Here is a 16553-nt window from a genome sequence, read left to right on the forward strand (position 1 = left end):
TCTTGGCATTCTTAATGAAATTAATCCTTATTAAGTCTAAGCAGTTTATTTCATCTAAACTTGGATTCAATTTGAAAGGGGGAGCATCTTAAACTAAATTCTTATCGTGTTATGCTCACCAATATCATTTAGCTTAGATCCGTTTTGAATCAAGTGTGGCATGTGCTTGAATGAAAAGTCATTATTGAAAATCATAATTGTAATATGTTGATTTGCCATAATCATTTGATTTGGCAACATGAACCTTGTTTTAAATTGTCTAACATATTTAGGATCATTGTGGTTGTGTTTTTCTAGTTATATTTTAGCATGTCTTTCATTGACAAACCAGAAAAATTCTACTCGCATGTGTCTTTTAATTAAAGTTTCTTTTTCAACAAGCACCCCTAGTATCATTTTGCAAACATCATAAGGGGGATATATATATATATATATATATATATATATATATATATATATATATATATTATAAATATATATATTTTTAAATAGCATAACTGGTTCGATAACTTCACTTGTAAATGCATGCGAACTTGTTAGACTGTGTTTGTGCTCAAACCAACTATTTGCCATCATATGTCATTTGCTTTAAACTCAAATCTTTCATGGGTCTTATGATATGTTTCAATTGCAATGGTTTGTGCATATTTATGATCTAATTCTATTTTCATGTCATTTAAATCTTTAAATGACTAGTTATACTGCTTATGTGCTTAATTCCTATACTCCATGTTGTGTAAGATTATTTGTGTTACTCATTTTGCCCTGTATGATTATTATATCTCTTGGCTGTTGAAAGATTATATTTATGATTATTGATTATACTGGACTGCTTGAATTAGTTGTGAATAAATTGTTAATTAAACACTCAATCGGGTCATTTCTATACAGATATTTTTGGGAAATGCTCTATTTTCAAATGGCATGCTGCTGATTTTTTTACAAACTTTCCCAAATCATATCTTGTATTCAAATAATTTCTACTCAATGTTTTGCCTATGTACTTAAATATTTATTTAGGCTCTTTTTGCTGTTGCCAAAAGGGGGAGAAGTAGGCAAGTATTTGTTATCATAAAAAAGAGGGAGATTGTTAGCCCTACAGGTCATACCCTATTTTGATTATGACAAATACTCTGGTATTTAATGTCTATCAAGTTTGTGTGCAGATTCATATTTGTAAGATCAGTTGATGGCATACGAAGACTTGAAGAATAAAGACCCTGAAGATTCATTCATTGTAATTTACATTATGTTCATTTCAAGTCTGTAATAGCTAAATTGGAAAGGTCTTTAATAATCTGCATATCATGCATGTAGGAACTATAAGCTCAAAGGCCTTAGAACGACCTTAGGTCCATACACATCCTTGAAAATAAAATGACCTTAGACAAGGATGCCGGGATTTTTAGGCTAAGATAAAATGCCTAGAACCTTAGATGGACCTTAGGTTCCAACACTTAAGTGCACAAAGCCCCAATATCACATAAAATATCAGGGGAATTAACTTAAGCAAAATTGGATTGAAAGGGAAAATTTTGTGAGTGATCGAGCAACTGACCCCCGGGTGTTCAAAACACCTCGAGCGACCGAATCCTTGCCAAGTCAAAATTTTGACTTTGGTTTTGGGTGATCGAACCATTTTGAACATAGCATCCTCGGGCGACCGAACTCACTTTCTGACTTTTCCCGACTACTCGGCAGCCCGAACCTAAACGTTCAAATCATGCTTGGGCGATCGAACTTTTGAGTTAGGCAAACCGAACTTCAGACCAGGCACCTGAACCACTGACCTTTTGAAGAATCGCCTTATTCAGCTAATCGAGCCTATATTTGGACACCCGAACTTCAAAAAATAGCTTTTTCATTGAATTTGTTCGAGCTACCGAACCGTGGTTCAGCCACCCGGAACTCTCGGGTTGGCCAAAATATTACCGCGGTTAATTAGGGTAAATCTGGGTTAAATGATTTAAACTCATTTTAAAATAAATTTAATTATTACCCTTGTGTCCTAAACGGTTATTTTTTGAGTGTGCCTATAAAGAGAGATTAGCAATTTGATTAGGGAAAAAATTCTCTGAATTTTGGGAGATCCTTTTGTTCTTTCAAGCCAAAAATACTCTTCCACGTAGCATTCCTTTGAAAGATATTCTTGTGTGAGAGTGTTCTACTTCATTCTACATTGATTTTACTCACCTAAACTCTCATTTGTTTAATTGATTGAATGATTTTTATTTGAGAGTTTTAGCACAAGTTTTCCCCTGATTTAAATCGATAAATCTTTTGTGTAGGAAACTTGAAAACTTGTGGGTCTTAGCATCTAGATTACAAGACACCTTAGCTTATAATTTTTGTGTACACAAAAATCTTTTTACAAACTAAGTTTTGAATATCTCTTGTGTTTGAATATTGAGTAAATATTTGTTGAGATATTTTGATTTATCTTGGTGCAAATCTTTGAACCCTAGGCCGTGATTGAGATACATTTTCATATATATATTTTCAAAGATTTGCTTGTTCATACACTCTTATGCTTGATTGAGTATAGACATAATCTTGAGTGTTAATTGCACATATTTAGCATTGGGCTTATAATTCCTATATCATTGATATGCATTGATTGATTGTAATTGGTATATATCTGCTTAATTAAGAAGCACAATCACTGTACCCTATTTGGTTTGTTCAAAAAGTTTATTGGTTGTAATTCTAGGCGTGGCCTGAGGGGGTTTTATTTAGCCCGAAAAGATTAGGTTGGGGTCAACCTTGTAAATTTGACCTAGGGCGTTCTCCGCCCCTCCCCGCAAGGAGAATTTTTGTAAAGGTTAAGGTTAGTCGTGTGTTAATTTGACCTAGTTGTAACCGATACCACTCCACCCGTTAAGTGAGCAATAGTGAAATCCTCGGGCTTGCGAGTTAGAGGTAGGGACGTAGGCACAATTGGTTTAACCTTTATTTTCAGCACATGTATGTTGTATGCTTGATTCATTATATGTAGTACATGTGTTGATAGAGTTTATAATTGCATAGACAGACCCTAGGTTACATAATACTGTTGATTTGGATAAACTTAGGTAGGACAAAATTTTAAATACCCAATTCACCCCCCCCTCTTAGGAATACACCATAGTCAACATCTGGGTCCTCTCGGGTTTTCCAAAAATCATTTTGTCTACATGTCCGTCGCCTGAGTCAACATTGTCAAGCGTCTAACAATTTCAATCATCCTTCAGTATTTAAATCATAACTTTTTTTTTACAACTCCAAATTAGATGTTTTTAGTATCAATAGAAAGCGAGGAGAAAATCTCACAACTTTCATGTTGAACACTGTTTAAGATAAAGAGTTTGTGATAGAGAAAAGTGTTCATCAATACAGATGTAGAAAAAAGAATAGAATTTGGAAAATCCTGTTTTGGTGCTTTTCATTCCAAAAATAATTTTAACCTTTTTGAAATAACTTTTGACCTTATAAAAATATTTTCCAAGCATTTTAAAAGGTATCTAGGTCCAAGAAATTAACCTAAGAGCTTCATGTATCCATATTAAAATCGCTTGAAGTACTTAGAAGAGACTTCTTATGACTTATACATTCTAAGCACTTAAGTCTTCATGGTTTTCCATCTTTTGAGTCTATCTTGAATTCCAACTTCAATTCACTTTAAGTTTCATCAAATCATCTTTGAATCTATGCTTTAATAGTATAAACTTTATGAGATCTTCTTTCTTTGGAGTATAAGCTTTCAATAATCCTTGTGTGCACTTGACCTTGTATTCACATACTTGAGTCCTAAAATATCATCACTTAACCAAATATGTTAAGTTTCTCTGATTTGTTATCATCAAAACAAGATTTTAAGTCTAGTAAGGCCAATAGATTATACTCAAATGGAGGTGGAATCCTATTCTAGGTAGCAAGATCACTCTAACATTTGTATCTGTATTTTGGTGTTTTGTCCTATCTATTCAGAGTTTTCGTGTAACAACCCGAATAATAATATTATTTGAATAATAAAGAGGAAGAGAATTTTTCAGGGGCCTCGTCGACGAACATAGGGGATTCGTTGACGAAGGCATAAGAGGACCTCATCGACGAAGACAAGAATCATCGACGAGAAGATATCGATAGGGGTTTTGGGTAGTCTAACTTTCGTTGACGAGGAGGTAAGCTTCGCCGATGGAAATTACTTAAGGACTCGTCTACGAGGTGACATGTGTCGTCGACGAATCTGACCCTATAAATAGTGAAAACTCGAATTTTTATCCAATTTTAGTGCTTCTCTTTCCCTCTCTCTCTCTCCCCTACGATCTCTCCCACTTCTCTCTTCGATTTCGGCCCCTTCGGTCGCCGGATCGACGATCTGAAGCCTATGACGTTCCTGGCCAAGTTCTCTTCGAGTCTGCCAGAGCGAATCGTTGGTGAAATGAAGTTGGAATTCATCCCAAATCCAGGGTAAGGTCTTTTATTTAGTTTTTGGCTTTCTGGCAGTTATAGGAAATGATGTCGGCAAAGAAATACTTATATTATGTTATAGCAAATGTTGTTTTCAGGGTGTTGTGTAGGAAGCCTTACGGGTGTTAGGCCAGTATACCATAGGGGCTTTCCAGTAGTTAGGTAAGGGAAATATGCTATGCTAGGTTATTTAAGTATGATTCCAGTATAAGTTATAAATGTTCTACCAGAGTAATATTCACAACAGAGATTTATACAGTTTATTCAAGTATGATTAATATGTTTAAGATTATTGTGTGGCTTGAGAATATGAAAATAGTACGGAGGTATGTTTTACGAATTTCAGTACAATGATTATACGAATTTCAGTACCATGGTTATATTTTTTTTTCAGTATTATGATTATATGGTTCTGAGTACCATGACATACGAATTACGGTTTAGTTCAGAAACACAGTTGACACAGTTACAGTTTATTTCATTGTCATGGTAAATACAGTTATTTCAGAATCATGGTAAAATAGATAGTTGTATATAGAGATGTATTATATAGTATTAGACCCTGTTGGACCATACAGTTACAGAGCATGGCACCGTAGCTATAGATATTTCAGTTATGAGTGCAATCACCTATTTAGATAATACGTGGTATTAGGTCGATCATGCCCTGACGTGGACAGGCTCCCCATCAGATATGGGTTGAGGAGTGGCCGATCTGACTGAGGGAGTATAATGATTTACCCTGGTCGGCCAACCAATGTAGATCTCGCCTACAGGTCACACAACCCTATCATGAGGGGTTAAATCATGACACACAGTTATCCACAGAGAAGTTTTCAGTTATTATTATGTATATACAGATTTACAGAGACAGAGAATATATTTATGTACATTAGAAGTATTTTAAATAGTACCCTAAAATACTAATATGTTAAGTAACATGGAAATTGTGGTGGTTTCTATTACTTGTACTGCATTTACAGATCTAGTTATACATGATTTTATAGAAATAAATTTATATAATATTGTAACTCATTTGCCACACACTAGTAATAGCATATTTCGTCTTACTGAGCGTTGGCTCATCCAAATTAATTTAACATTTTTTAGGTGACCCAGGTAGGCGAGCAGATTAGGCTCACAAATAGAGGGGCTGCTGTACTGCCCTGTCAGTAGATAGTGAGTATGTTTTTGGAGTATTTTTGTATAGCCCTAGCCCAGTTGAGGGTATCTTGGGGAACAGTTGTACATGTATGTTTTGGGAAACAATTTAGCACTCTGGTATTATACATAATTACACGTGGTTATATTTATTTGATTTCTGCTTCTCGCTGCTTAGGTTGATGATTGGGTTTAATCCAGTGTGGTATCAGAGCATTTTAAACGTTGTAGTATAAAAAAAAAAAAAAAACCCCCATTTAAATAGCAAGTTGTTACAATTTGGTATCAGAGCGTAGGTTTCAAGGTTTTGTAGACTTTAGAGTGCAGCAGAAGCAATACCAGAGTATAGGAAAATGATTTAAGGTTTGTTCTGTGTCTGGGTACAGGATTACCATGGTGGTTTCTGTGTTTTTCCTCGGGTGATGATTTTAGGAAAATCATAGTAAACTATTGTCGGGTCGTGTGTTTAGGTGACAGAACTGGATATTAAGTTAAGGTTGGGGAAGGTAATTAATTTTGAGTTGGTGTAGGATAGGTCAGTGTAGGAGATAAAGTTCTTAAGTGTGTTTCTTATTTTTAGGATGGACCCATGAAGCAGTGGCGCGAATATTGGGGAGGATAGGCCAAGACCTTCTAGCATAGGTGGAGGAGATACATATGCTGTGCTGCGCAGTGTCACTCAGCAGGTGATGGCTGAGATGGCCAGGAGCTCTGAGGAGTGTGGTTGTTCGATTGAGCAGTTTACACTGATAAAGCCCCCATCCTTCGTTGGAGGAGATAACCCGATTGTAGTTGAGAATTGGGTCCAAGATATCGAAGAGACATTGACTGTGCTTCCTTGCATAGATGAGCAAAAGGTGGTGTTTGCAGCGTTCAAACCGACAGGGCAAGCGAAGCGCTGGTGGAGATCAGCTCGTCTAATAGAGGAGTAGAAGCCGGTTCCAATCCCAGTGATGTGGGATCGATTCAAGAAGCTGTTCTTCGAGCGGTATTTTCCTGCTATCGTTCGGAGCGCGAAGGCAGCAGAGTTTATGCATCTGGTGCAGGGGCAGATGACTGTATCTCAGTAGCTGGCTCGATTTATCGAGTTGTCGTGTTTTGCTCCACATCTGGCACAGGATGAAGAGAAAAAAGTAAGGAAGTTTGAAGAGGGACTGAGGTAGAACTTGTTTGAGCAGGTGATTGGTTTCAGGGTTCAGACATTACAGAGGTTATAGATAGAGCTGCGATCATTGAGAGTGGTATACAGAGGGGTGTAGCAGATCAGAGTCAGAGGAAGAGACCTGCGCCTCAGGGTTTTTAGGCTGGCTCCACTAGGGGTCCATGGAGAAGAGGTCGCGATAGGGGAAATCAAAGGCAGATGGCAGGACCTCGTGGGAATCAAGGTACACCGACTTACCCGATATGTCAGACATGTGGGAGACATCATTTGGGGGAGTGTTGGGTAGGCAGAGGTGTATGTTATCGCTGTAAAAGACTGGGCCACATGGTACGTGAATGCCTAGGTGAGTTAGATCAGGACTCAGCTCCTAGGCCCTATCGGGGAGGATATCAGGCAGCTCGGGGAGGATACCAGGCGCCTCGTGGTGGCTAGGAGAGGAATGTGGCCCCAGCGCGAGTGTACGCTCTGACGTCGGGTGATGCAGAGGCTGCTACGAATGTGGTGACAGGTACATTTACTATTTTATCATATCCAGTTATTGTTCTTTTTGACTCGGGTGCTACTTATTCTTTCATTTCTGTATCTTATGTTAAATTATCTGAGAGTGAGACCCAGTCATTAGATATAGCGCTATCAGTAGCTACACCATCAGGGTCAGTGATCAGATGTCAGAGGGTGCTTAGAGGCTATCTAATAGAAATTCAAGGGAAAGTGTTACCAACTGATTTGATTGTATTTGATATGTGTGGGTTTGATATAATACTGGGTATGGACTGGTTGGCTGCCAATCATGCTAGTATTGATTGTTATCAGAAAGAAGTAATTTTCAGACCCCCTGAAGAGCATAAATTCAGATTCGTTGGTTCGCGAGTGCGTGCTCTATCGCAGCTGGTGTCAACCGTGCACGCGAGTGGATTACTCTTGGACGAAGGTCAGGGGTTTATAGCATTTGTGAAAGAAGTATCTAAAAATGAATTGAAGATTGACAGCACTCCAGTAGTATGAGAATTTCTAGATGTTTTTCTAAAGGAGTTACCTGGATTGCCTCTTGTGCGCGATGTGGATTTTCCTATAGATTTACCTCTAGGGACCGCACCGATTTCTAAGGTTCCTTACCATCTGGCTCCAGCCGAATTGGGAGAATTAAAGGAACAGTTGCAAGACTTGCTGAAGAAGGGGTTTATACGACCCAGTGTATCGCCGTGGGGAGCTCTAGTGTTGTTCGTAAAGAAAAAAGACAAGTCCATGAGGATGTGTATTGATTACAGGAAAATAAACAAAGTTACTATTAAGATTGATCAGGTGTGGGCACTACGAGTTCCTCGTTATGCCGTTTGGTCTGACGAATGCCCCTGCTATGTTCATGGACTTGATGAACAGAGTTTTCCACCAGAATCTAGATCAGTTTGTAGTAGTTTTCATTGATGATATACTGGTGTACTTGAGGAGTTTTGAGGATCATAAGGTACATTTGAGGTAGGTGCTGCAGACACTCAGAGAGGAGAAGCTATATGCCAAGTTTAGCAAGTGTGAGTTCTGGCTTGAGAAAGTTGCATTTTTAGGCCTCGTGATCTCAGGGGATGGTATTTTAGTGGATCCCAACAAGATCGATGCGGTGGTGAATTGGGCCAAGCCGAAGAACATGCATGAAGTTAGGAGTTTCTTAGAACTGGCAGGTTATTACCAACGATTCGTTGAGGGGTTTTCAACTTTATTAGGACTTCTCACGTGTTTGACTAGGAAGAATATCAGATTTGTGTGGGATGAAGAATGCGAGCAGAGTTTCTAGGAATTAAAGCAGCGACTTGTGGCTGCACCAGTTCTTACGATTCCATCAGGAGGTGATGCTTATGTTATCTACAGTGACACGTCTTTGAAAGGGCTCAGTTGTGAGCTGATGCAACATGGTAGGGTGGTGGCATATGCGTCCAGGCAGTTGAAAGAATATGAAAAGAATTACCTTACTCACGATCTAGAATTAGTTGCGGTTGTACATGCACTAAAGATCTGAAGACATTATTTATATGGTGAGAAGTGTGAGATATTCTCTGATTATAAGAGTCTAAAGTATTTCTTCACACAAAAAGAGTTGAACATGCGGCAGAGGAGATGGTTGGAACTCATTAAGGATTACGACTGTACCATCAGTTACCACCTAGGTAAAGCAAATGTGGTGGCTGATGCCTTGAGCGGTAAGTTAGAGGATACAGCGCAATTAGTAGTAGCAATTCAGTACCCAATTCAGATAGACTTGGAAAGACTCGGTGTGGAGTTAGTGGAAGACAATCCTCAGGCGCTTATTGCTAGTTTGGTTGTATAGCCTACACTTTATGAGAGAATTTAAGCTTCTTAAAAGGATGATTCGGAATTGGAAGAAGTGATAACTAGAGTACAGGATGGTCAGGGGGAAGAATTCAGCATTTTTGACGATGGGGCTTTGAGATTTCGCACCAGATTGTGCGTGCCTGCAGATGACAGTATTAGGAAGACAATTTTAGAGGAGGCACACAGATCTCTATACACTGTCCATCCTGGCAGTACGAAAATGTATAGGGATCTGTGAGAGTATTTTTGGTGGAGTGGCATGAAAAAGGAAATAGCAGAATTTGTTCGGCAGTGTTTGACGTGCCAGCAGATTAAGGTTAAGCACCAAAGACCGGCTAGTCAATTGCAGCCACTATTCATTCTTGAGTAGAAGTGGGACCACATATCCATGGATTTTGTTACTGGGCTACTGCCAGCGTCGCATGGTCAGAATGCTATTTGGGTGGTGGTTGATAGATTGACGAAGAAAGCGCACTTTCTGCCTATTAAAGTCAGCTACCCTATGAACAAGTTAGTAGAGATATATATACAAGGGATTGTTCGACCCCATGGAGTGCCGGTATTCGTAGTCTCAGACCGTGACCCTCGTTTTATATCACGGTTCTGGAGGAGTTTGCAGGAGGCATTGGGGACTCAGCTAGCGTTTAGCACCGCTTTCCATCCTCAAACTGATGGTCAGACTGAAAGAACAATCCAGGTATTAGAAGATATGCTTCATGCCTGTGTGCTAGACTTTGGAGGTAGCTGGATTCAGTTCTTGTCACTAGTTAAATTTGCTTATAATAACAGTTATCAGACTAGTATCGACATGGCACCCTACGAGGCATTATATGGTAGGAGATGCTGATCTCCTTTTTTCTGGGATGAAGTAGGTGAAAGGCGAGTTTTGGGACCATAGATAATTCAGCAAGCGTGTGATAAAGTCCGACTTATTCGAGATAGGATCAGTGCAACACAGAGTTGACAGAAAAGTTATGCAAATACTCGTCGCCGAGAACTAGAATTTGGAGTAGGTGATCATGTTTTCTTGAAAATAACACCATTGAAGGGAATCATGAGGTTTGGGAAGAAGGGTAAGTTGAGCCTTAGGTTCATTGGTCCATTTGAGATACTCGAGAAGATTGGGTCAATGGCCTATCAGCTGGCTTTATCACCATCTCTATCCAGGATTCATGACTTGTTTCATGTTTCTATGTTAAGGAAATACGTGCTCGATCCTTCCTATATTATCAGCTATGCAGAGTTGGAACTCAGGGATGATCTAGCATATGAGGAAGCTCCAGTTCAGATCTTAGACATAAAAGAACAGGAATTGCGCAATAAGAAGATACAATTGGTAAAAGTCCTGTAGAGGAATCACACAATTGAAGAAGAAGCTTCGTGGGAGCTTGAAAGTGAGATTAGACATAAATATCCCCACTTGTTCAGTGAATACAGCAGTGATGTATGATTAAAGTAATAGTAATTTTATTTTATTTAGCATAGTGGAATTGTAATGTAGTGCATAGAATAGGTAGTATTTTGGTTTTGGGGAAATTTTCTTTTATAGTTGTAATCTCCCAGAACTACCCATGTAACCACGGTATTCCTCCGCCATAAGTGAGGGCAGGTAATAAAATAAGTAGACCATTTTCTTTTAAGGGATGATGAGTTACGTGAACAGTAAATTTCGAGGATGAAATTTTATAAGGGGGGGAGAATGTAACAACTTGAATAATAATATTATTTGAATAATAAAGAGGAAGAAAATTTTTCAGGGGCCTCGTCGACAAAGGCATAAGAGGACCTCGTCAATGAAAACAAGATTCGTTAGCAAGAAGATACCAAGAGGGGTTTTGGGCAGTCTGAATTTCGTCGACGAGGAGGTAAGGTTCATCGACGAAATTACTTAAGGACTCGTCGACAAATCTGGCCCTATAAATAGTGAAAACTCATATTTTTATCCAATTTCAGTGCTTCTCTTTGCCTTACTCTCTCTCCTCTCTCTCTCTCTCTCTCTCTCTCTCTCTCTCTCTCTCTCTCTCTCTCTCTCTCTCTCTCTCTCTCTCTCCTACGGTCTCTCCCACTTCTCTCTTCTATTTCGGCCCCTTCAGTCACCAGATCGACGATCTGAAGCCTATGACGTTCCTGGCCAAGTTCTCTTCGAGTCTGCCAGAGCGAATCGTTGGTGAAATGAAGTTGGAATTCATCCCAAATCCAGGGTAAGGTCTTTTATTTAGTTTTTGGCTTTCTGGCAATTATAGGAAATGATGTCGGCAAAGAAATACTTATATTATGTTATAGCAAATGTTGTTTTCAGGGTGTTGTGTAGGAAGCCTTGCGGGTGTTAGGCTAGTATACCATAGGGGCTTTCCAGTAGTTAGGTAAGGGAAATATGCTATGCTAGGTTATTTAAGTATGATTCCAGTATAAGTTATAAATGTTCTACCAGAGTAATATTCACAACAGAGATTTATACAGTTTATTCAAGTATGATTAATATGTTTAAGATTATTGTGTGGCTTGAGAATATGAAAATAGTACGGAGGTATGTTTTACGAATTTCAGTACAATGATTATACGAATTTCAGTACCATGGTTATATTTTTTTCAGTATTATGATTATACGGTTCTGAGTGCCATGACGTACGAATTACAGTTTAATTCATAAACACAGTTGACACAATTACAGTTTATTTCATTGTCATGGTAAATACAGTTATTTCAGAATCATGGTAAAATAGATAGTTGTATATAGAGATGTATTATATAGTATTAGACCCTGTTGGACCATACAGTTACAGAGCATGGCACCGTAGCTATAGATATTTCAGTTATGAGTGCAATCACCTATTTAGATAATACGTGGTAGTAGGTCGATCATGCCCTGACGTGGACAGGCTCCCCATCAGATATGGGTTGAGGAGTGGCCGATCTGACTGAGGGAGTATAATGATTTACCCTGATCGGCCAACCAGTGCAAATCCTGCCTACGAGCCGCACAACCCTATCATGAGGGGTTAAATCATGACACACAGTTATTCACAGGAAAGTTTTTAGTTATTATTATGTATATACAGATTTACAGAGACAGAGAATATATTTGTGTACATTAGAAGTATTTTAAATAGTACCCTAAAATACTGATATGTTAAGTAACATGGAAATGGTGGTGGTTTCTATTACTTGTACTACATTTACAGATCTAGTTATATATGATTTTATAGAAACAAATTTATATAATATTGTAATTCATTTGTCACACACTAGTAATAGAATATTTCGTCTTACTAAGCGTTGGCTCATCCCAATTAATTTAACATTTTTTAGGTGACTCAGGTAGGCTCGCAGACCAGGCTCGCAGATAGAGGGGCTGCTGTACTGCCCTGTCAATAGATAGTGAGTATGTTTTTAGAGTATTTTTGTATAGCCCTAGCCCAGTTAAGGGTATCTTGGGGAACAGTTGTACATGTATATTTTGGGAAACAATTTAGCACTCTAGTATTGTACAAAATTACATATGGTCATATTTATTTGATTTCTGCTTCTCGCTGCTTAGGTTGATGATTGGGTTTAATCCAGTGTGGTATCAGAGCATTTTAAATGTTGTGGTATAGAAAAAAAATCCCATTTAAATAGCAAGTCATTACATTTCGTCATTGCCCTCCCATTATATGTATGGATGGGACACACTTGTATAGTAAGTATAAGGGCAAACTCCTAATTGCGACGTGTCCAGGTGCAAATAAACAAATATTTCCCCTTGCATTTGCTATTGTCCAAAAGGAAAGCCTGGACACACGGAATTGGTTTCTATGTTGTCTTCATTCCATTACCGATAAGGAAGAAATTTGCGTTATATCAGATTAGCATCTAGTAATTCTTGTTGCAGTGCAACACAATCTTGATTAGCAACCACCACGTGCCCACCACCGATTATGCCTTCAACGCATGGTTAGCAACTTTAGTACGAGAATATGAAGTGTCAATCTTAAGCCTATAGCTGAGCGAGCGGGAAGGGAGCATCATCAAGTAAGAAAATTAGACAAGTGGATGGGGAGGATATTAAATGAGGGTGGAGAACTAGTAAAGTCATTTTTCGATTAGATCCCTCCTCATATGTGAACTCAGTGCTACGACGATGGAAGAAGGTATGGGAACATGACCACTAACGTTGTGGAATATTTCAACACTGTCCTAAAAGGCATTCATAGCCTCCTAATAACGGCCCTTATATAACTAACAATTTATTGCGTTGCACATTATTTCAACATCCAACCGAAGGCTACTCGTAACACAATATCTAGAGGAAATGCATTCACTCCGCATATCCTTCTAGCGATGAAAAGAAGGAAGCTAAAGGTGACCCGACATCGAGTCACGATGTTCAATCGGTCTAGGGGTAGTTTTAGCATCACCACCTCGCAATTGGGGCCATATAAATGAAGTAACATCCAAACTTTGAGTATTTAGGGTAAACGCAAATGCTCATGTGGGAAGTGACAAGTTTACACTTTCTGTGCTCCCACCTTCTCACTGCATGTGTAGAGACACGACTGAACGTTGTCCAGTATGTTAAGTCATGTTGGAGTACTATCGAGCACTATGCAAAATATCCTGCGGATTTTCATCCGATTATGCACAAGGCGTATTGGCCAGTATCCTAGTTGCTAACTTTGCAGGCAAATCCTATATATGATCGACATAAAGGTCAGCCTAGGAACTCACGTATACACAATAAGATGGACGCAAGGGAAAGTAGGAAGAAGATCACGTGCAACATATGTCATCAAGAAGAACATAACTGCACAAGGTGTCCGAGAAGGACACAACCTGGGGATGTAGCTTGGCCTTCGCATTGACTTATCACTTATAGCGGTTCATGTACACATCCTATTATTATTATATTTACTGTATTCACAAGTACCTTTTGCAATATCGATCCAGGGTTGTCTGATGCTAGTGTCTTGATGATGGGCGATGAGCACTGGTCTAGCTGAGTGTGAGCTGATTCTCACGCCGACCCCTTATACTTCTGAGGGGGCACATAGTTAGTCTAGCACCAGATAGATGCAGACGCCTGCATCATTAGATGGATACGAGATGCGGGCTTCTATGGGATATATCGGATTGACCATATCTAGTTGGATTGACATCTAGTGAATGCTTTTGTGGAGCAATGGAGACCAGAGATGCACACGTTCCATGTACAGCACAGGAAGGCGTCTATCACCCTTTAGGATATTGTGGTTTTGTTCGGGCTGCTGATTAATGGGAGGCCTATCACTAGTCGTACTGTTGGACCAGCAGAGGAGGAGGTAGCTGGTCAAGGAGGAGCACTGTGCCGTATGTGCGAGCGATTGTTAGGGGGGGTGCCACCTGCTAGCAAGTTGGTTGGTGCTCGCATCCGCATTTGGTTTCTTGAGGGGGAGATGTTTCGCTAGCTCCCGAAAAATGCAGATGAGCATGTGTGCCACGCACAAGCCTACCGGTTGCGTTTGATATGTGAGATGCTTTTTTGCGACTTTTTGGGGAGTTTTGCACATCTGATGTTCCTTCCACTCCTTACAAACCTAACAAAGATTTATTCGTACAATAGGGGGTTCGCGACGTTAGCGTGGCTTTACAAGAAGATGTGCAGCGCTGCTGACCTGTCGCGGCGGGAGATCTCTGGCCTACTCCGCTTAATACAGGTTTAGACTTGGGAGAGATTCACATCCTTAGCTCCTATGCGCCGTGGTGTCCTGCGTATTGAGAGGGACAAGCACGGTTGTACGATTGATCCAGTTCCACTTGCATTCCGATTAGTAACTTCATTTACAATGCATTTGTGGTATGAGTACTACGAATAATAATTCGTAGTACATACTAGTCGTTACACTTGTTAACTTACGTTTTATTTTGTATAGGTGGAGTGATGAGTTAAGGGCACCGTCAGTTGCACAACACACGTTGCCTTGGTACAAGTTCGAGTTGGACATGCACCGAGAGCATGAGGTATAGTTCGATTAAAGTGTAACACATCATAGTCTTTTTCTACCAGATACATATAGTTTGCTTATCTTTTACTTATGTTTATATACAATTTTTATAGATGCTCTACACGAATGATATTATAGCCGACCTACCCCCTGATTATGCGGTCGAGCGTGACCTGTGGGTAGCCCGAGTGCCACTCATATGCTTTCATATTATCGAGTGGTATCTCCCTGATCAAGTTATCTAGCAGTTTGGCTATCGGTAGAGCATTCCCGACTGCTTCTTGACGTCAGGGGTAGATGTACATGGGAATACCTCCATGACATTGATGGACGCAGTCAAGGGATCACGAACTAGGGGATTAAGCACGAGAGGTACGTGAGTATATGGCAGCATTGGTGAGAGTACATTATATCGAGCGTGGTGGAGGATGGTCCGATGCATTCGGATGAACCGTACTTTACTTGGTATAGGTCTATCACACGACACTTCGTCGACAGGACTGTTGCTGTATATATGAGCCTTGTAAGAACACTTCAACTCACACCTACTTTTTTAATTTGTACATTACGATATCAAACAACTATCAAATTTTTTTCGTATATCGCAAGCTGACGCACTACACGAGGTTGATCTACTCTCTTCAAATCCTGCTGTTCAAAGTTTAGCGAGAGCTGGATTGGACCTTGTCTATGAGGACGACCGATGGATCCATATACCTCGACAGGCCCTGCCTCCACGAGGAGGTCGAGCAGCTTCCTTTAGTCGTCCATTGAGTTCGGCCTTCTCACTGCCCGTTGTACAAGCGAAGTACATATTCAGCCCATCCGTACCATATGCGCCTTTGATAAGGGCCAATATTTTGGGTCCGTCTAGTAGACAAGCAGACGCGCCATCTAACTCTACTGCCACCCCATTGATATCATACCTATTAGACGACCTTCTCGATGCGGAGGATGTGGATGCACCCGATATGCCACCTCAGTCTTGTCCAGAGCCTTCATATGCGTTAGCTCCCTATCTGCCTTGCATGGATGTAGATGATGCAATATCTATTGGCGAAGATGTTGGACATACAACACGTCAACAGGATAGGACACTAAACGCAGATGAGCAGCCGGGAGAGCGTAGACGCAAACGACAGCCACCCCAAAACTAGAGACGACCTCCATGCGGCACGGAGTAGTAGGATCGATTATTTTTATTTCATTTGTACAACATCTATTTTTTTTTTTTTTGAATAGCATCGTTGCATTATTTATGTATAATTAGGAATATTTATTTATTTTCCACAGTATGTATATGTGAATGAAAGTTGTGTATGATAGGTGTGAATGAAAGTTGTAAATGAATGTTGTGACCATTCCCACCTTCCCAATTAAAATTATTTTCTTTTAATAGTTGCATGGATTTGAACATGTGCTCTTATGTATTGTTTTCCACAGACTTATACATGAAACTTTTGAATGAAATTTGTAAACATACTGATATTGATTGC

The sequence above is a fragment of the Malania oleifera genome, chromosome 4 (assembly GCF_029873635.1).
Source record: "Malania oleifera isolate guangnan ecotype guangnan chromosome 4, ASM2987363v1, whole genome shotgun sequence".
Classification (NCBI taxonomy): Eukaryota; Viridiplantae; Streptophyta; class Magnoliopsida; order Santalales; family Ximeniaceae; genus Malania; species Malania oleifera.